Source organism: Grampus griseus (genome assembly GCF_964374135.1).
Source record: "Grampus griseus genome assembly, chromosome: 5".
NCBI lineage: Eukaryota > Metazoa > Chordata > Mammalia > Artiodactyla > Delphinidae > Grampus > Grampus griseus.
In genome coordinates, this window is record NC_138998.1 from 89,500,960 (window position 1) to 89,522,159 (window position 21,200).

The following is a 21,200-nucleotide window of genomic DNA, read 5'->3' on the forward strand; positions in this document are numbered from 1 at the left end:
AGACGTTCTCTGACTCGAGAGTTCCAGGGCATGGACTTCCCTAGGTCCAGAGAGGTCCTTCACAGTTGACAGGGTACTAATTGACGAACACAAATCCTGTGTTTACAGGGCAGCTTGAAACTCACAGAAAGTAACACTGCCATCTACCCAGTGTAAGGGCTAAGTAACAGAAATTATTATAAATGGATGAAAACAGCAGCCAAGATTCTCCTAAGCTCAAAACAGACCTTAACCAAAGAGCAATGATGCCATCATTCAAACAAGACACCGTGTGTGGCTAGCACAGGGAAAGGGAGTGAAGTATCCGCCAGCAAAGCACAAAAGAAATGTACAGAATCTGAGGAAGATTTTGCGGGGGAAACAGTCTGGCACAGACACAGAAGAATACCATATTTAGTGATCTTTAACATTACGGTGCCCGGGTGAGCATCCTAGGAGTCCCAATCCCTCAAAACAATTGTCAGTATTAAAGTGCTGCTGCTCTTTCTGTTCTATTGCTTTTATTTTAAAAAAAAGAAAAGAGGGGCTTCCCTGGTGGCGCAGTGGTTGAGAGTCCGCCTGCTGATGCAGGGGACACGGGTTTGTGCCCCGGTCCGGGAAGGTCCCACATGCCGTGAAGCAGCTGGGCCCATGAGCCATGGCCGCTGGGCCTGTGCGTCCGGAGCCTGTGCTCCGCAACAGGAGAGGCCACAGCAGTGAGAGGCCCGTGTACCGCAAAAAGAAAAAAAAAAAGAAAAAAGAAAAGAATCAGTGATTTATTATTCAGATTTAATACAACCTAGTCAGCCTTTCAGAAATGTAGATTTTGCAACTAAGATAATGAATGGAAATTAACTTCAGGAAAACAGACTCATTCCTCACTTCTTTTTCCTCAAAATTACAGACCCATTTGAACATTTCACTGCTTTCTTATCCAGATACAAACTCCCACACAAAATGAATATTGCTATTCTAGCAACACCTAAATTTGAATGAAGTTATTCAGAACTATTTTAAAAAAGATGCTTTTTAGTAATACAGATAAATCTGTATTTTGTATAATTACATGAGTAATTACATAAAGCTCAACTTTGACCTTACTGTTATATGTATTACTAACTTTGCCGTATAAAAAATATAAACCAAGAGTAAAAATTAAACGTGCAGTTCAAAATTTATTAATTTAGCATTTAAAAATTCCTCTTCCAAGTTAAGACCATTCAGTGGAAAATCTGTAATAAATGCATTTCCTAGTTTCTACCAAAGGAAAATTTTGTATCACTTGTTTATATATATTTATAAATTTTCTACTGTATTTAAACGTGATCCAACTTATTAACACAATGGTGCATTTTTAATATTTGCTGCAACTTAGTCATTAGAGAATATATGGTTCTTTTTCAAAAGACATTAAACTAAAATACTAAATGACTAGGTTTTCAGACGCACTTTCAAGTCTGTCTAAATTAAAATACTAAGTGAATTAGTATTACAAAAGAAACTTATAACTGATAAGTTAAAATATTAATGTGAACATTTAATAGGTCAAGCCTTTTACATTAACCAAAGTCACAATATAAAGGCAGTTAGAGTGAGCATAAAAGGATGTTTCTCTCCATGTATTCCTGAGGAACAAACAGTAATCTCTTCTAGAGATAGGATGGTATTAACTGCTTCTTTCAGAACAGAACATTTGGTGTAATATGGTTTTGTAGAGTTCTGTGAAGGAAGCGGTTCGGAGGAGTGAATTATCACCGGTAGCCTGGATTCTGGGTCCTCATGGCAGGATTGCACAGTAAATCTCCAGTGTTTCGTGTGTACTGAGGCTGGAGGTGAGTTTGGAGGTTAACGACTGGTCTTTCACTGAGTACTTTAACATTAAAAACAAAAAAAACCTAAAGAGATTTTTTAAATCCCATTTAGAATTAAGTTAATGTTATTAAAAATAGATCCTCATTTTAAAAGTTTTCTCCCTTTTTCATTTGTTTTTTTAGTTACAAAACTTTTCGCTTGCCTTACTCTCTTATTAACCTAAAATTTGCCTGACTTCCATGGGATTTTTCACAAAGCAGATCCATAATATCTTGACAAGATTCGATTATTCTGTGTCCCTTAATGAAAGAAAGAGCCTCCTTAATCTTGGTTAATGCTCAGATAGACAGCTCTCTGGCCAGGACCCTCAGGAGTGATTGGGCAGTGTTTACAATTTACAGAAAGTTAAGACAGTTTGTGGCCCTTGCCCCGTGTAGTCTCCTCTCTGGCTTCTTTTGCCTCTAATCCAGAGTTCAGCGGTACTCACAAAATGAATTCTGGACAAGTAACAGGTTCAGGAAACAGTAGTCATGTGCAAATCCGAAGAGTCAGATAACTCCTTGAAAGGGGTTAGAGCACAAATCTATCTTAGAGTGAGAGTCCCTGCAACAGCTATAGGAAGGCAGCGAGCGAAGGAGTTCAGGTCTCACTCGCCATTTACCTTGGGTTGAGGAGTTCCTAGCAGAGAAACCACAGGAGAAAGGAACGGGCAACTTGCCTCTAGCACCAGATAAAGACAGACCCATAGACTTCAAGGATCCACAACAGTTAAAACCGAAAGTTAAAACCAACACTGACTCAAAGATGGTAGCTGGCAAGTGAAAGGAGACATGGAGCTAGGTGGTACAGCAAGTAGCAAAGGGAGGATGCACTGCCCCACTCACAGCTGAGGGGCTGGTGGGGCGGGGGAGGAAGAGGCCAGGACTCAAGGTTTTGCGCTGAACAATGCCTGGGCTGCCTGGTGAAAGAAATTGAGAAGCCAAAGGAATTCATTATCCTTTCTCAAAGAAAGATAAATCTATTCTTTCTCCAGAACAAATCAAAGCTAAATAACATGAAGGGAAGTTCGATGTATGCCCCACTTGCTACGGTTATGAGAGACAATAACTGGCAGGTTGCTGTGACATAGCCCGGTAAGGTAGATGGATTCAGGTTTTTGGTAGTGGTGCCCAGACATCCCATGAGAAACTGTATTTCATTTCCATTGAAGATAAAATACAAAAAGGTTGGAGTCAAAAGGGTTCTTACAGATCACTGTTCTACCACTCTCATTTTGCAAAAACCCAGAGTGAAGCTCAAGAAGAAATGACTACTTATGGTTTACAAAGCTACCCACAGGTAGAATTGTTTACAGTATGCATGATTTTTGCCCACTGCTTTTAGGGTAATTATTATTGCTGAGCTGGGAAAAGGCATTTCCGTCCTTACTACATTTACGTCTTTCCTTTCTTCATTCAATAAACATCAATTGATTAATAAGTACTAGGCACTACACCAGAACCTGGAAGACTCCCCTGGAAAACCTCAGAAAATGAATGTGGTAGATAGTGGTACCAAGTTTGACAACAGGCAAAACACTGAAGTCAGTCAACTAAAATCACAGACCATCAAGTACAAAGTACCAAGTTAGGAGGAACTGTGATATGAAAATTGGAATGGATTGTGCAAGTATAATCAGATACCAAAAGAACCAATGGCTGAGAAAAACAGAAGTAGGTGAAGGACAGAAAAGGGGAAAGAGTGGCAAATAGAAGTTGTCATTTACTCGAGCTTTTGGGACTTTTGCAACACAGAACAAAACACAGGTTGCAAACAGTCCTCTGTAGGTCACTCCTTCTCTATCTCAATTCAAATTAAGGAAAAAAGAAATCAGTAAAAGATGTGTACATTTCTCTGCCCAAACTATCTTTAGAAGGCAGGAATAGCTGACAACTTTCGTTTAACATGAGAACATTACATTATTATGATGTAGTTTTCCTGGGAGAAAACACTTAGCTAGCAAACATACCCAGCTATTTCAGGATGTCTGGACTTAACTGGGTTTGAGAAAAGGTGTGAGTGACAACTGGAAAACTAAGAAATACAAGCAGCTGCTGCAAAGGATGAAACTAATTTTTAAAAGGTCATCAGGATTATTGCTAAAATGGTGTTACAGGCAATTTACAAAATTATTTTTTTAAAAATCTAGTCATTTTAAAGAACTATATAAGAGATATAGAATGAGAACACTTATACTCAGCTAGAGGGAGGATTAAGATGTAACAAGTTCTATGTAAATCCATTTGCCATGATCCTACAGAGTTTGAGGTTGGGTTGACGTAGCATTTCTACCCATGAACATATATCCTAGAGTGCATAAAGAGGCATGAATAGGACTCTCAAGACTTTTTCCTTTGCAGTTTTATCTCCCATAACAAAAACTGGAGACAATCTAAATAGCCATCCAAAGAAAGTGGATAAATAAATTGTGGTATTTTCATACAATGAAATACAACTGTGATCATAAATGAATTACAGGTATAAGAAAGGATGAATCTCTCAAACATGCTCAGTGGCAAAATAGGTGTTGCAAAAGAAAACATATAGTATTAATATTTATATAAAATTCAAAAACAAGCAAAACTTAATGTAGGGGATACATAAAACGTGGGGAAAAACTATAAAGGAAAACATGGAATTAATAAACTCAACATTCAGGATTGTGGTGGTAGTTAAAGAGAGGTGATGGAATCTGGGCCAGGCATAGCTCTATTTCCTAAGTTAGTGGTAGGTACTCAGTTATTCATGTTAATGTTATTCTTTGTATCTTATTCACATGTTATAAATACTCCTTGTATATATAGCATTTTCTAAATACTATGAGGTTTACTTCTATTTTTAAAAAGCTCTCAGAAATAACACTATATTTAACAAACTATTTTAAAGGTACGTTTTAAGTATCTGCAAGTAACAAGTACCTAGCACACACTCAGGACTTTATAAAATTATCTCTTTTAATTCACAGAGCAACTCTCTGAGGTAAACATTTTCATTTTACATAGGAGGAAACTGAGATGTCTGTTACGTAGATTGCCCAACATTACATAGCTAGCAGCGGTAGAATTCAAACCATATCCAACTCTGAAAACCATGGTGCGCCCGTAGGTAGGACTATCTAAAATACAACAGCACAGATAAATTTCCAACATAAACACAAAACTGACTTGTTATACTGAAGTTTACTATTTTAATTCATCTTAGCATTTATAATGCAACCCTAGATCATATTCTAATATTGACAGTCTGTATTAACTTTATGTCACAGTACCTCATTATTACTTCATAATCACAATTTACTGTTAAACTCTATAAATTCTAAAACTGGCAACAGATACCAAGTATGTTTATGGAAATTCTCAATTTGGCTGTACTTCTTTTCATAACTTGACTTCCTCTAGGACTGGAAGTTTAAGGAAAGTTAGCTGCTGGTAGGCTGAAACACAGCATTCTCATTTCACTGCCCTCCCATCAGGGACTCGTTCGCAAGCAAGCAAACAGGCTTGCCAAGTGAGAAATTACTCACTTCCACCCTCTTTTTCCTCATCTTTCTTCCAATAATACTTCAAAACCTAATTTTAAATTCATGCAGGAAACCTGATTAATACCACCTGCTTTTCTCTACTCCATTAACTCTGGGCCTCTTTGGCACACATACAACACACTCACTTATATAATTATTTGTCAGCTTTGTACTTCGGTGTTGTTTTCATTTGCATGTGTGTCCAGCCTGCAAGAGCCACTGAAAAGTGTTTACAAGTTTATTGCTTCTGAGCTATGCCCTAACTCATTCTTCTTTGCCCAAAGCACCATCAACTGTGCTCCGTAAACAGTAGTCACTTAATAAATGCTGATTGACTTACTACAGCAGAACAATTCGCCTCTGGTATTTCTCAATGTCCCAGTGACTCCTCCACATCTACAAACATGCTGGAGATGATACCAGGTACCGTTAGAGGCTTGGGGTCTTCCTGAGGGTGCCTGGGACAAGAAAAACACAGAGAGAGACCAAAGACAGTCAGGAGAAACACAGAGAGAGGGAACATGGAAATAAACAGAGGACAGAACAGAGTGAGAGGAGTCAAAGAGTCAGGAGTTACGAGAGACACTCAGAGACAGGGAAGAGGTCAGCAATCCAAACTTGGGTTTTAGGTTGGAAACCACATTTTTGGTATTATTGACTCCTATTATAGGTGCATTCATGTTACTAAATTTATGATATAACTGACCACTTCAAGGTTATTTCTAAGGTTTTTCTGAGCTTGTAACTTTATCTATTAAAATTCATCTTTATGTGGTAGCATCTTTGGAGACCTACACACAGATACAAACATGATTCTCCTATTAACCCAGCTGTAAATAAGGAAATATTTTTCTAATTCTTCAGTTTAGAAACTGGTTACTTCAGAGAGGTAATGTGACTTGCCCAAGGTCACAAGCAAGAATATGATCATTGGGGCCCCAAATCTTCTGATTCCGAACTCCAGTGCCTTTTCTGATGTCCTATGTTCTCTATTAGAAATGAATCATATATAAATCCAAACTGTTTTTATAAAATAAAGTTCAAACCACACATTCAAGATAAAACTTTCTATCTGTTCAGACAATGAACTGCTGAGGTTACTCTCTTAGGATACTTTACTTCAGAGCTTCATTTATTTAAAAAAAATCTATCAGAAAAAAATAAAGCAGAATAAAACTATATCAGAATGACAGAAAATTTCAAACACAAAGGAAATTACGTGAACAGGCACTTGACAAAATTTTAACATTTTTAAAAAGGAGCCAGAGTTAGTTCATTGCTTTTACAACTGTAATTTCAAAGTTTTGGTGATTCAACAAATTTCAGCTGAAAGATCAAAAGCTCCACATTTCAATGAGTTCTTACATCTGAGTACTAGTAAACCTGTCTCAAACATGTTCTCTCATGATGTCGCGTACCTAAAGTCTATACTGCAATTCTATTTCAGGGTACTGCATATAGTAGCAATGATTTAATTGTAATCAATTTTCTGTAATTGTCAGAAAAGCTCCTTTGATACAAGTGTAATAAGCATGTGAGTGGATTTCACAGCAAGACAATAAGACCACAAAGAAATTTCTATTCAATTGTGTATCAATATTTTCCCATGTTCAGCAATTTTTTAAATTGTCAAATCAGGCCTAAAGTACAGTACTGTTCTGCCCTCTAGTGACTGCCTAGGTTCTGTTAACTACATGTGTTTTTTAATTGCTTTTTGAGCAATACTTAGGGTTTGTTTTTTTTTTTAAATACATATGACAGTGCTTTTTTATAACTGAATAGTGAACAAAGGGAACTGGTCAAATTTAAGATACGGCTTGTGGTATGAACACAATGCAGGAAAGATAACACAATTTCTTCTCATAAGGATGGTACACCTAAGTATTACAAACAAAGAAAGTTTATATCATTTATTCCAATCTTTATTCATATTTTTATGTAATTTATTTGGAAAGGCCAAAGAATTACATTCAGTTTCTTTGCTAAAAACTTTACAAGTGTCACAACTATAAATCCCAAGTTGGTTTAATTATATTATTTTGGAGTCTGAGGTATCAAGGCAAGTGGTACTACATATATCACACATAGATGAACAATTTTCTAATAATTATAACAGAGCCAAAATATGCTTAATACAAAACTATCCTGAACATTATTTACCTTTAACTGTTTCAAGTGGCACTTTAGGATTTTTCTGAACCTCAGTGTTGTCTTTAAAATATTGTTACTTTATATGTGGAAACATTCATCAAGGATGGCAATTAAGACACAATTATTACACAGAGATTCACCATAGTATTTTGATGAAGGGTACTTCTTTCCCTCTTAGTTTCTCTTGCCATAAACCTCTTGTAAGAAACCAATGCATCTCTAGAACAGCATTTCTACACTCACTAATCCTAAGCATACTACTTCTGTGTCTACACACTTATGTTAAAAACAAAATTACATTTGTACACATGAATGTAAAAGGATACCTGAACATGTGAGGATAACCCACAGGCAGTATGGTGGTGTGGTTAAGAGCACAAACCCTGCAGCCAGACTGCTTGAATTCCAGCTCTGCCCCTATTAGCAGTATGACCTAGGGAAGATTACTTAATTGCTCTGTGTTTCAGTTTCCTCAGGTACAAAATGGGAGTAAAGAGAGACACCTACCAATAGTAATGTTTTATATCTTCATAAGTATTTGGGTTATACAGGTACATATATGAGATTATCAAAATCCAGAAAATATATGTTTAAGATTTGTGTATTTCACTGAATGTAAATTTTACATCAAAAGAAAAGACTTGTACATAAATACTGAGCTACAATCAATAATATACATGCTGAAGTAATTAGGGGATTTGCAGTGATGTCTTTTAAATGCATCAAAAAGAAATTGAACTGATGATGGATGCACAGATTATAGGTATGTAATAAAATAAGTATAGTAAAATGTTAATGGTTAAATCTAGGTGGTGAGTATAAACATATGCTATATGTTTGAAGTTTCAAAATAAAACGTTGAGGGGGAAATACATCTACCTTTCAAATAGTTGATGTGAAGATTAAATAAATAAGGGAATTAAATATACAGAAGAGAGCCTGACAATCAACAGTAGAGAATGGCGATATGTTTAAGCAAATGAAACTATTCATCCCTAGTTGGAAGGAAAAGGTAAGAAAGTAATAAGGCATTGGGCTCCAACTGGGCTCCACTGGACCAAGTAGTTGCCATCAAGGTCGTTAAAGCTCAAATTTCAAATATTTACATCATTAATTTGCATGGGCCATGTAGAGAACATGGTCTTTGAAAGTCAGAACGAGCTGATTTGAATCCTGGCTCTGTCTTCAATCACTCAAGAAGCTCAGACAATTTATTTAAATGTTCTGAGCCTCAGTTCTCTCATATATATAATATGAGAGTAATGATACCTACATCTAAGGGTCATTGTGAAGATAAGAAAAAAATACACACACACATACAGAAATTAGCACATGAAATGCAAATAATAACTACTGCAGTTCTTTAAAATTATAATCATTATTACTACTTAGGGTGAGTCTTTAAAATTATAATCATTATTACTACTTAGGGTGAGCCTTTTATACCCTTACAACTATTCTCTGCAGATGGAAACAAAAGTGGCTATGTATCTGATTCTAACCTAGAAATTTCATGTGCAGGTGGCCCTACTAATCCAAAGAGCTTTCTACAGGATCTTTATTAAAACAGTAGGCCTTTCTAAAAGTACCAGTGTACTTAGAGTAAAAGAAGAACTGGCAATGACAGGGAATTCACTTACCCCTCTGTAATGCCAATTATAATAAATGTAAGTCCTACGGGTGAGGCATTTAGGAAGTATGTTTGCTGATGATATTTTAAAGAAAGTCACACTTAGTGTATCTGAGGAAATAATATTAGCATCTGGATAAGATCTGATTTGAAACAGTCTTAGGTAACACATTTAAAGAAAAGAATATTAAAACTATATTTATAGAAGATGAATTCTATGCTCCCAGGGAGTGGCTTTGAGTCATTATAGATTACTCCACGAAGACAGTGGCTCAACATAGTTTCAGCTAAAAATAGAATCAAGAAAGTGGAAATGAAAGGGGGAATATTGAAAACATATACACAACTTGGCTTCTTCCTTGACTACTCTACAAAAACTGCTTCTCCAAATGTAAATCAAAACCACAGTATCAGAATGGCTATCACCAAAAAGTCTACAAATAACAAATGTTGGCGAGGATATGGACAAAAAGGAACCCTGGTACACTGTTAGTGGGAGTGTAAATTGGTGCAGCCACTACAGAAAACAGTATGAAGGTTCCTCAAAAGACTAAAACTACAACTACCATATAACCCAGCAATTCCAATCCCGAGTATACATCCCAAGAAAATAAAAACACTAATTCGAAAAGATATCTGCACCCCAATATTCATAGCAGCATTATTTATAATAGCCAAGGTATGAAAGCAACCTAAGTGTCCATCAACAGATGAATGAATAAAGAAGATGTGGTATATATGTGTGTATATATATATGTGTATACACACACACACACACACACACACACACACACACACACACACACACAATGGAATACTATTCAGCCATAAAAAAGAATGAAATTCTGCCATTTGTAACAACATGGATGGACCTAGAGAGTATTATGCTTAGTGAAATAAGTCAGACAGAGAAAGATAAATATTGTATATTATCACTTCTATGTGGAATCTAAAAAATAAAACAAATGAATATAAATGAATATGACAAAACAGAAACATAATTATAAATACAGAGAACAAACTAGTGGTTACCACTGGTGAGAGGGAAAGGGGGAGGAGGGGCAAGGTAAGGGTAGGGGATTAAGAGGCATAAATATTATGTATAAAATAAACAAGCTACAAGAATATATTGTACAGCACAGGGAATACAGCTAATATTTTAAGATAAATTCGAATGGAGTATAATGTATAAAATACTGAATCACTATGTTGTACAATATAATGTTGTAAATCAACTATACATCAATAAAATGAATTATTTTTTTGAAAGAAAACCCCATTTATTTATTTTTATACATTAATTAATTAATTTTTGGCTGTGTTGGGTCTTTGTTGTGGTGCGCAGGCTTCTCACTGTGGTGGCCTCTCTTGTTGTGGAGCACGGGCTCTAGGCACACGGGCTCTAGGCACACGGGCTTCAGTAGTTGTGGCTCACTGGCTCTAGAGCACAGGCTCAGTAGTTGTGGCACATGGGCTCAGCTGCTCTACGGTATGTGGGATCTTCCCAGGCCAGGGCTCGAACCCGTGTCCCCTGCATCGGCAGGAGGACTCTCAACCACTGTGCCACCAGGGAAGTCCTGAATTAATTATTTTTAAAACTGCTTTCTCCAAAGGACCCATGGATCACCTAACCCAAACACCCTTTTTTTTAAAAAAAAGATTTTTTTTTTTGGATGTGGACTATTTTTTTTAAAAGTCTTTATTGAATTTGTTACAATACTGCTTCTGTTTTATGTTTTGGTTTTTTGGCCACATGGCATATGGGATCTTAGCTCCCCAACCAGGGATCGAACCTGCACCCCCTGCACTGGAAAGCAAAGTCTTAACCACTGGACAGCCAGGGAAGTCTCCCCAAACACCTTTTTTAAGCATTAAATGTCTCTATTTTTCTTGAAAACTCTTTCCCATCTTCCTTAGCACTATATTGCTCTTCCCACTAAAGACCTGATTGTTCTTCTTTCCTTTAGACGTCTCTTAACAAGTAGGTAGGTGTTTTCAGAGGTTCTGTCTTAGCCATATTTTCTACTTTCACCAATTTTCAAAGTTTCAGCTCCACCCCTCTCTTAAGCTATACCCATCTTCAACTGGAATCTCTTCCAAACTCACATCAAATTCATAAATGCATCCTATACATAATCACATGGATACTCTCTGCATTTCAAATCCAATCCACCCCAAACTTCACCTTCCCCTCCCATAAATCAGTTTCTACTACATCTCTCTACATATGGTAGTAGGATTATCTAAACATCTACACTTAAATTAAAAACCTACCTCTGACTTCCTTTTCAACACCCCCCCACCGCTTCTTTCCCTCTTATGATTCCTTCTACATCCCCAACACAAGTTCAATCTGTTGCTAAATTCTACACATTAGTAGTTTGGTTCAAGCAATAAGACAGGATTTGTATTCTTTGAGAAACAGAGTGAAAGCTAAATTTACAATCACTAAAAACACACAGAAACACACACACACAGGCTAAATAGTAGTAGGCATCAGACATTTGAGAAAATCATTGAAGGAATCCTTAAAAGTGAGTATCCATTAATTTTTGCCTTGCAAACTGGGAGAAGATTTATTTGATTTTGTGAGTTGGATACCTCAATCCAAAATATTTTAAGATACATCCAGACAGGGTATAACCTTCATAATGTCTCCCACGATGGTCCTATTTACAACTCTCAAATCCTATTAGAAAAACAAATTTCTTCTTACCTAGGATATGTATGCTAAAGCCCCCCAAACCAAACTTTCCAATGCCTACCTCTTTTCCCTTCCAATCCATCCCATTTATATTGTCTACTCAAAAATTTTCAGTGGTTTATCTGCCTTTAAGAAAAAAAAAGTAAACTCACTGTGACTTTCAAGACCCTCTTACATCTAGCTTGCGACCAAAATTTCCCATTTTACCCTCACAAACATCCCATCCAAATGGCAAAAGGATGGGCATTCCTTGAAGATATTGTGGATTTGGATCCAGTCCACCTGAATACAGCAAATATCAACATAATAAAGCAAGTTGCACAAATTTTTTGTTTTCCCAGTGAATATAAAAGTATGTTTACACTATACTGTAGTCTATTAAGTGTGCAACAGCATTACGCCTAAAAAAATGTACATGCCTTAATATTTTTTTATTGCTAAAAAATGCTAACCAACATCTGAGCCTTCAACAAGTCATAAACTTTTTATAATAATAACATCAAAGATCACTGACCACAGATCATTATGATGAATACAATAATAATGGAAAAGTTTGAAATATTGCAAGAATTACAAAAATGTGACAAAGAGACACAACGTGAGCAACTGCTGTTGGAAAAAAATGATGCTGATAAACTTACTCGACATAGGGTTGTCTCGCCTTCAATGTGTAAAACATGCAATATCTGCAAAGCACAATAAAATGAGGTATGCCTGTATTCGCCTTCTCCAGACTTCTGTATTTACTCCTCTGTGTAGTCTTCCCTGATATTCCTACCTGGGATTTTAGATCCTCCTCAGAACTCTTAATGAGGTTTATTTATCTACCTTTATTCTACCTAATTAGTTTGCCTTCTATTACCACATCGTGACCTTGACAGTGTCTAACACTTTGCACATAGTAAACATTTATCAGATAAACAAACCGAGGAGCAGAAAGTATATTACTCTATCTTTAAATAAAACATTTTTCCAATGAGATTACTATAGGGAGTTCAGGTTCTAAAAAGGAACACAAGAGCTGGAGAAAGAGTGCAAACACTCCTCACTTTTATTTTTTTTTGCAGTACACGGGCCTCTCACTGTTGTGGCCTCTCCCGTTGCGGAGCACAGGCTCCAGACACGCAGGCTCAGCGGCCATGGCTCACGGGCCCAGCCGCTCCGCGGCATGTGGGATCTTCCTGGACCAGGGCATGAACCCGTGTCCCCTGCATCGGCAGGTGGACGCTCAACCACTGCACCACCAGGGAAGCCCACTCCTCACTCTTATAGGTGGGCCATAAAGGTTTAGAATTTCAATATACAGTACACTAATAATTGAAAAAATATATAACTAAAGTCTATAAAATCCATAGTTGTTATGGTTAGAAAGTTCACATATTCGACTAGGAAAAGGCAAAATTGCTATAAAAAGATCACAAATACCTAATACATACATGCTAACTTACAGAAAAGCTTTTTGAAGGAACCAAAGTATTTTCATAGATGGTCCTAAATCATCTTCAAAACCAGTTTAGATACACTAGAGATATTCAAAATTAATAAATAAAAGTTACTAGGGACAAAGGACAAAGGTGTACTGCTTCATGCTCATGTGCATGAAAATTATTAGAAATAAAAATACTTTCTTCTCTTGGATCAATTAATTGTGAAATGCTAAGCCAATGACCTAAAATGAAGTGAAATTTTGCTTGTCTAGTTATGGAAGAACAGAGTAAGGTCATGAGTTCACAGCTGTTTAAAATTTTTTAAATTTTTTATAGTTATCAGGTTGAGATAATCAATTTACAAAAATAGCTCTCATACTTTAAAATTCATTAAGAATTTATAATATAGCTCCTTGTTTTGTTAAAATAATTATAGTCTTTGAAGAAAATTGTGTAATTATAAAAATGTACTATTATGCTTAAATAATTTACTTGTTGTTTGAGGTGATAATTTTGTTAATACCAACAGTATGAGATGATAATATTCCTGAAATAACTATAATCCACTGAATGATAGATGACTTATGTCCTAATACTTTCATATATTTGAGCTTTGATTATGCTTTAATAAAATTGCAAAGTTAAATTGGGCAAAGTATAATTAAACTCAAACATCTATTATTATGATTGTATAGAAAATATTTTAAGATATCTAACAATATAAAGAATAAATGTTATTCTTTCCTAATGGCTTAAAGCAAGCCAATCCTGTATTCTATAGACTTTTAATATAAGATGTGCAGTATAATGACATTTCCCTTGTTGTGAATAGAGACAATAACATGCTTGAAATTCCATTTCAAGGAACAGTTAAAGCAGTAAAAAAAAAAAAAGTCAAACGCCACTTTTGACCCACTGTCATTGTGAGAACAAACATTTTCTTAGCAACCCTGCCATTGTGCTGAGTTGGCAGTGTACCCTGCAGCACTTTTAATCCTCTTAAGAACCTTACATGGTCAGTATTCACCCCATTTCACAGATGAAGTTAAGTAACTTTCCCACAGCCCAATCAGTAAACAACTGAGTTAGATGTAGTCTTGTGTAGAGTCCATCTGACTCCACAGCCTATGCTTCTGAGATCAAATTACAGCCTAAAAAAGTGATCCATTTAAATTTGTCTTCTATAAGGAAATCTACCTATCCATAGGAATCTCCAGGAAGCAATAGTGATCATTATGCAGTTGACAATCCAGAGGCAAGAATAAGAATGTTTATAAGCATTAGGAAGTAAAAGTTCTAAAATATTTTTCACAGGCACATTATGAACTCTAATGTATGGAATAGTTTATAATAATAGAAGTAATCGGTAAAAAATTCTATGTCTTTGATGATTAGGTAAAAATTCATAAAGAAGAGACATAACTGGGACACCTTTACCATCAACAAGATAGATTTATCTTATGTTCTCTAAAAAGTGAAACTCTCAGTGAATAATAAGGAAAAGCAGCACCCATTATGTTAACAGGAAAAACTAAACTTTCGAACTTGAAAACTATCATCCTTTAAGTATTCATTTCACCAAATGAACTGAAAGATGAGCTGTATGCGTCATCAAATGGCAGGACAAAATGACTGCTATAGGAAGAGGTTTGGTACTTAAACAGGGGATTGACAGTGGCTGCTGATTTCAAACTTTTCTCTATTTTCTCTTTATATAATACACCCATTTGATGATATGGCAACTCTAACAAAGCTGAAAACATAGCAGATATTCAAAAACAATATTAAGGTCATGGTTCAATTTCAATTCGTGTCCATCCGGGTGCTGCCTGGATAGATAGATGGACATATACTCCTCTGCATGGATACATCTCACATTCTGTAGGTTTCACTCTCTCTAATCTTCTAATTAGTGTGGCAAAACTAAGAATGCTTGGGACACTGTTCATCACATAAATGGTATCTTCTTATTATTTAAGCCTTATTCAGAAGCCAGTTCCTCCCCATCTAGCTGGCTCTTTCAAGAAACCTGTACACTGTATGTGCCTATGATAATTCAACACCTTAAAACATTACATTCCTGAAGAGGAATACTTCTGCCTCAAAGAGATGCTTGGTAATAAATGACTTTACAATAAAAGTTAAGTAAACACTGAAATAATTAGATAACTCATCTACTTTTTAAGAACAGTAATATAACCATGGCAGAGGCAGAACAACTGCAAATTGAGCAAATTATAAAAGTCTATAAAACCAAAACACAATGCTCTTCTCTAACATCTTTATAGATCAATTTGAATATGGAAATATCCTAAAAATAGTACCCCTAAGAATAAAACATCTAAATGTGGACTTTAGTCAACATTTCGGTTACATATTAACTGAATCCAGGTACCATATAGCATCTCTTTAGGCCCAGCCTGAACCAATCTGCCTTCCTTAAATCTCAGAACCTTAACAGGCACTCCACTCACAGGGCCACTGATGGAGTGTTAGGGAAGTACTTGGCAGAAGGCTTACAACTCTTAATAAACCCCTGCTGACTCAATGTACACCACAAATGAGCTAACAGCTACCCAGAAATTTTTTGCTGCTCATTTTAAGTTCTTTTTTAATTTTTAAAATAAATTTATTTATTTATTTTTGGCTGCATTGGACCTTCTTTGCTGCACGCGGGCTTACTCTAGTTGCGGTGAACAGGAGCTACTCTTTGTTGTGGTGCGCCGGTTTCTCATTGCGCTGGCATCTCTTGCTGTAGAGCACAGGCTCTAGGCACACGGGCTTCAGTAGTTGTGTCGTGCGGGCTCAGTAGTTGTGGTGCACAGGCTCTAGAGTGCAGGCTCAGTAGTTGTGGCGCACGGGCTTAGTTGCTCTGCAGCATGTGGGATCTTCCCAGACCAGGGCTCAAACCCATGTCCCCTGCGCTGGCAGGCAGATTCTTAACCACTGCGCCACCAGGGAAGTCCTTCATTTTAAGTTCTTAAGCTTACCAACATTTATTGATTATAGGACTAACTGCAACTTAAAGGCACAGAAAGATGTATTTTTAAGAAACACTCCCCTTCCTGAACTCAGACTGGGAAGAACAACTATCTCCAGGTAGACCTGGGGATGTTTATTAACATAAAAGTCAATGGAATACATGATTAACAAAAGTGAACTCCTGTATTATCAATTCGCCAAATGTTCACTAAACAAGTTCCACATGTCAGACACTGTTTCTACGTTTGGAGTATACAGCCATCGACAAACTAGACTCTCTAATGTAAACTTAAGTCTCTTGGCTTCTTCAAGAGGTTATCTGAAAAAAATTACATGTATATACTCGTATACATTTACATTTATCTGTGTATGTACAGAATATCCAGTAAATGCAGTACATACTTTACATTAAAATGTATGGAAATTCTGACTGCAATGTTATGAGAAATTTTACACCATTTGATCCATTTCTTTATCTGGAGAAACACAATTCTCTGTAATAGAGATCAGAGGGAATATGTATGGACTTCAGTATAAAAATAATTTATCCATCACCTTTCATAGTAGTAATAATGAATGAAGTGGTATGTCTGACTTTATTTGTACTGTCCTTAACTAGTAAATTCAATATCAGTAGACTGATCCTACTGTCTACAGAAGAAATACATTGCTAAAGCTTATCATATACAAGGCTTGAGTTTCAGTCATTCTGTAAATAGCTTTAGAGGGAAACCGAAATCAAAAGCAGATAAGGAGATTGGTTCAAGATGGCAGACTAGAAGGATGTGTATTCATTCCATCTTGCGAAAGCACCGGAATCACAACTAGCTGATGAACAGTCACCAACAGGAAGACACTGGAACTCACCAAAAAGGATACCCCACATCCAAAGACAAAGGCAAGCCACAGTGAGACCGTAGAAGGGGCACAATCACAATAAAATCAAATCCCATAATGGCTGGGTGGATGACTCAAAACTGGAGAACAACTATACCACAGAAGTCCACCCACTGGAGTGACAGTTCTCAGTCCCACGTCAGGCTTCCCAAATGTGGGTCCGGGAATGGGAGAAGGAATTCCTAGAGAATCAGACTTTGAAGCCTAGTGGGATTTGACTGCAGGACTTCGACAGGACTGGGGGAAACAGAGACTCCACTCTTGGAGGGCACACACAAAGTAGTGTGCACATCGGGACCCAGCAGAAGGAACAGTGACCCCATAGGAGACTGAACCAGACCTACCTGCTAGTGTTGGAGGGTCTCCTGCAGAGGCAGGGGATGGCTGTGGCACACCACGGGGACAAGGACACTGGCAGCAGAAGTTCCAGGAAATACTCCTTGGCATGAGCCCTCCCAGAGTCTGCCATTAGCCCCACCAAAGAGCCTGCAGCATCCTGTGCTGGGTTGCCTCAGGCCAAACAACCAACAGGGAGGGAACTCAGCCCTACCCATCAGCAGACAAGCAGATTGAAGTTTTACTGAGCTCAGCCCACCAGAGCAACACCCAACTCTACCCACCATCAGTCCCTCCCATCAGAAAGCTTGCACAAGGCTCTTAAATAGCCTCATCCACCAGAGGGCAAACAGTAGAACCAAGAAGAACTACAGTCCTGCAGCCTGTGGAACAAAAACCACATTCACAGAAAGACAGATAAAATGAAAAGGCAGACAGCTATGTACCAGACGAAGGAGTAAGATAAAACCCAGAAAAACAATTAAATGACGTGGAGATAGGCAACCTTCCAGAAAAAGAATTCAGAATAATGATAGTGAAGATGATCCAGGACTTCAGAAAGAAAATGGAGGCAAAGATCGCAAGAAATGTTTAACAAACACCTAGAAGAATTAAAGAACAAATAAACAGAGATGAACAATACAATAACTAAAATGAAAAATACACTAGAAGGATTCAATAGCAGAATAACTGAGGCAGAAGAACGGATAATTGACCTGGAGGACAGAATGGTGGAATTTACTGCTATGGAACAATATTAAGAGACCTCTGGGACAATATTAAACGCAAATACATTCACATTAGAGGGGTCCTAGAAGGAGAAGAGAGAAAGGACCCGAGAAAATATTTGAGGAGATTATAGTTGAAAACTTCCCTAACATGGGAAAGGAAATAGCCACCCAAATCCAGGAAGTGCCAAGTCCCAGGCAGACTAAACCCAAGGAGAAACACACCGAGAAACACAGTAATCAAACTAACAAAAATTAAAGACAGGGAAAAATTATTAAAAGCAACAAGGGAAAAATGACAAATAACATGCAAGGGAACTCTCATAAGGTTAACAGCTGATTTCTCAGCAGAATCTCTACAAGCCAGAAGGGAGTGGCACAATATATTTAAAGTGATGAAAGGGAAGAACCTAAAACCAAGACTACTCTACCTAGCAAGGATCTCTTTCAGATTCAACAGAGAAATCAAAAGCTTTACAGACAAGCAAAAGCTAAGTGAATTCAGCACCACCAAATCAGCTCTACAATAAATGCTAAAGGAACTTCTCTAAGTGGGAAACACAAGAGAAGGAAAGGAACTACAAAAGCAAACTCAAAACACTTAAGAAAATGGTAATAGGAACACACATATGGATAATTACTTTAAATGTAAATGGATTAAATGCTCCATCCAAAAGACACAGACTGGCTGAATGGATACAAAAACAAGACCCATATATATGTTGTCTACAAGAGACCAACTTCAGACTTAGGGACACACACAGACTGAAAGTAAGGGGATGCAAAAAGATATTCCATGCAAATGGAAATCAAAAGGATGCTGGAGTAGCAATATTCATATCAGATGAAATAGACTTTAAAATAAAGAATGTTACAAGAGACAAGGAAGGACACTACATAATGATTAAGGGACCAATCCAAGAAGATGTAATAGTTATAAATATATACGCACCCAACATAGGAGCACCTAAAAACATAAGACAAATGCTAACTGCTATAAAAGAGGAAATCCACAGTAACAATAATAGTGGGGGACTTTAACACCTCACTTACACCAATGGACAGATCATCCAGACAGAAAATTAATGAGGAAATACAAGCTTTAAATGACACAACAGACCAGATAGATTTAATTGATATTTATAGGACATTCAATCCAAAAACAGCAGATTACACTTTCTTCTCAAGTGCACACGGAACATTCTGCAGTATAGATCATATCTTGGATCACAACTCAAGCCTCAGTAAATTTAAGAAAATTGAAATCATATCAAGCATCTTCTCCGACCACAATATATAAGATTAGAAATAAATTACAGGGAAAAACACATAAAAAACACAAACACATGGGGGCTAAACAATATGTTACTAAATAACCAAGAGATCACTGAAGAAATCAAAGAGGAAATCAAAAAATACCTAGAGACAAATGACAACGAAAACATGATGATCCAAAACCTAAGGGATACAGCAAAAACAGTTCTAAGAAAGAAGTTTATAGCAACACAATACTACCTCAAGAAACAAGAAAAATCTCAAACAATCTAACCTTACACCTAAAGGAACTAGAAAAAGAAGAACAAACAAAACCCAAAGTTAGTAGAAGGAAAGAAATCATAAGGATCAGAGCAGAAATAAATGAAATAGAAACAAAGAAAACAATAGCAAAGACCAATAAAACTAAAACCCAGTTCTCTGAGAGGACAAACAAAATTGATAAACCTTTAGCCAGACTCATCAAGAAAGGAGGGAGAGGACTCATATCAACAAAATTAGAAATGAAAAAGGAGAAGTTACAATGGACACAGCAGAAATATGAAATATCATAAGAGACTACTACAAGCAACTCTTTGCCAATAAAATGGACAACCTGGAAGAAATGCACAGTTTTAGAAAAGTATAACCTTCCAAGACTGAACCAGGAAGAAACAGAAAATATGAACAGACCAATCACAAGTAATGAAATTGAACTTGTGATTAAAAACCTTCCAACAAACAAAAGTCCAGGACCAGAAGACTTCACAGGTGAACTCTAACAAACATTTAGAGAAGAGCTAACATCCAACCTCTCAAACTCTTCCAAAAAATTGCAGAGGAAGGAACACTCCCCACCTCATTCTACAAGACCACTGTCACCCTGATACCAAAACCAAAGATACTACAATAAAAGAAAATTACACACCAATATCACTGAAGAATATAGATGCAAAAATCCTCAACAAAATACCAACAAACAATATCCACAACACATTAAAAGGATCATACACCATGATAAAGTGGGATTTATCACAGGGATGCAAGGATTCTTCAATATATGCAAATCAATCAATGTGATACACCATATTAACAAATTGAAGAAGAAAAACCACATGATCATCCCAATAGATGCAGAAAAAGCTTTTGACAAAATTCAACACCCATTCATGATAAAAACTCTCCAGAAAATGGGCATAGAGGGAACCTACCTCAGCATAATAAAGGTCATATAAGACAAACCCACAGCAAACGTCATTCTCAATGGTGAAAAACTGAAAGCATTTCCTCTAAGATCAGGAACAAGACAAGGATGTTCACTCTCACCACTATTATTCAACATAGTTTTGGGAGTCCTAGCCCCCACAATCAGAGAAGAAAAAGAAATAAAAGGAATACAAATTGGAAAAGAAGAAGTAAAACTGTCACTGTTTGCAGATAACATGATACTATACATAGATAATCCTAAAGATGCCACCAGAAAACTACTAGAGCTAATCAATGAATTTAGTAAAGTTGCAAGATACAAAATTAATACACAGAACTCTCTTGCATTCCTATACACTAACAACAAAAGATCAGAAAGAGAAATTAAGGAAACAATCCCAACAAAAAAATAAAATACCTAGCAATAATCCTACCTAAGGAGGTAAAAGACCTGTACTCAGAAAACTATAAGACACTGATGAAAAAAATCAAAGATGACACAAACAGATGGAGAGATATACCATGTTCTTGGATT

The 21,200-nt window shown here is 36.7% G+C and overlaps 1 protein-coding gene across 5 annotated transcripts in view; it reads right to left on the reverse strand.

Moving 5' to 3' along the window:
- BBX (BBX high mobility group box domain containing) overlaps positions 1–21,200 on the reverse strand; it is a 280,826-nt gene that overhangs the window by 136,220 nt on the left and 123,406 nt on the right. The window contains exon 1 of one of the 5 annotated variants that reach the window (XM_082654202.1): positions 5,691–5,782. The exons of the other annotated variants lie outside the window; for them this stretch is intronic. The gene's annotated coding sequence lies outside the window, so the exon portion shown is untranslated. Of the gene's footprint in view, positions 1–5,690; positions 5,783–21,200 lie in introns of those variants that run through there. 5 annotated transcript variants of the gene reach the window in all.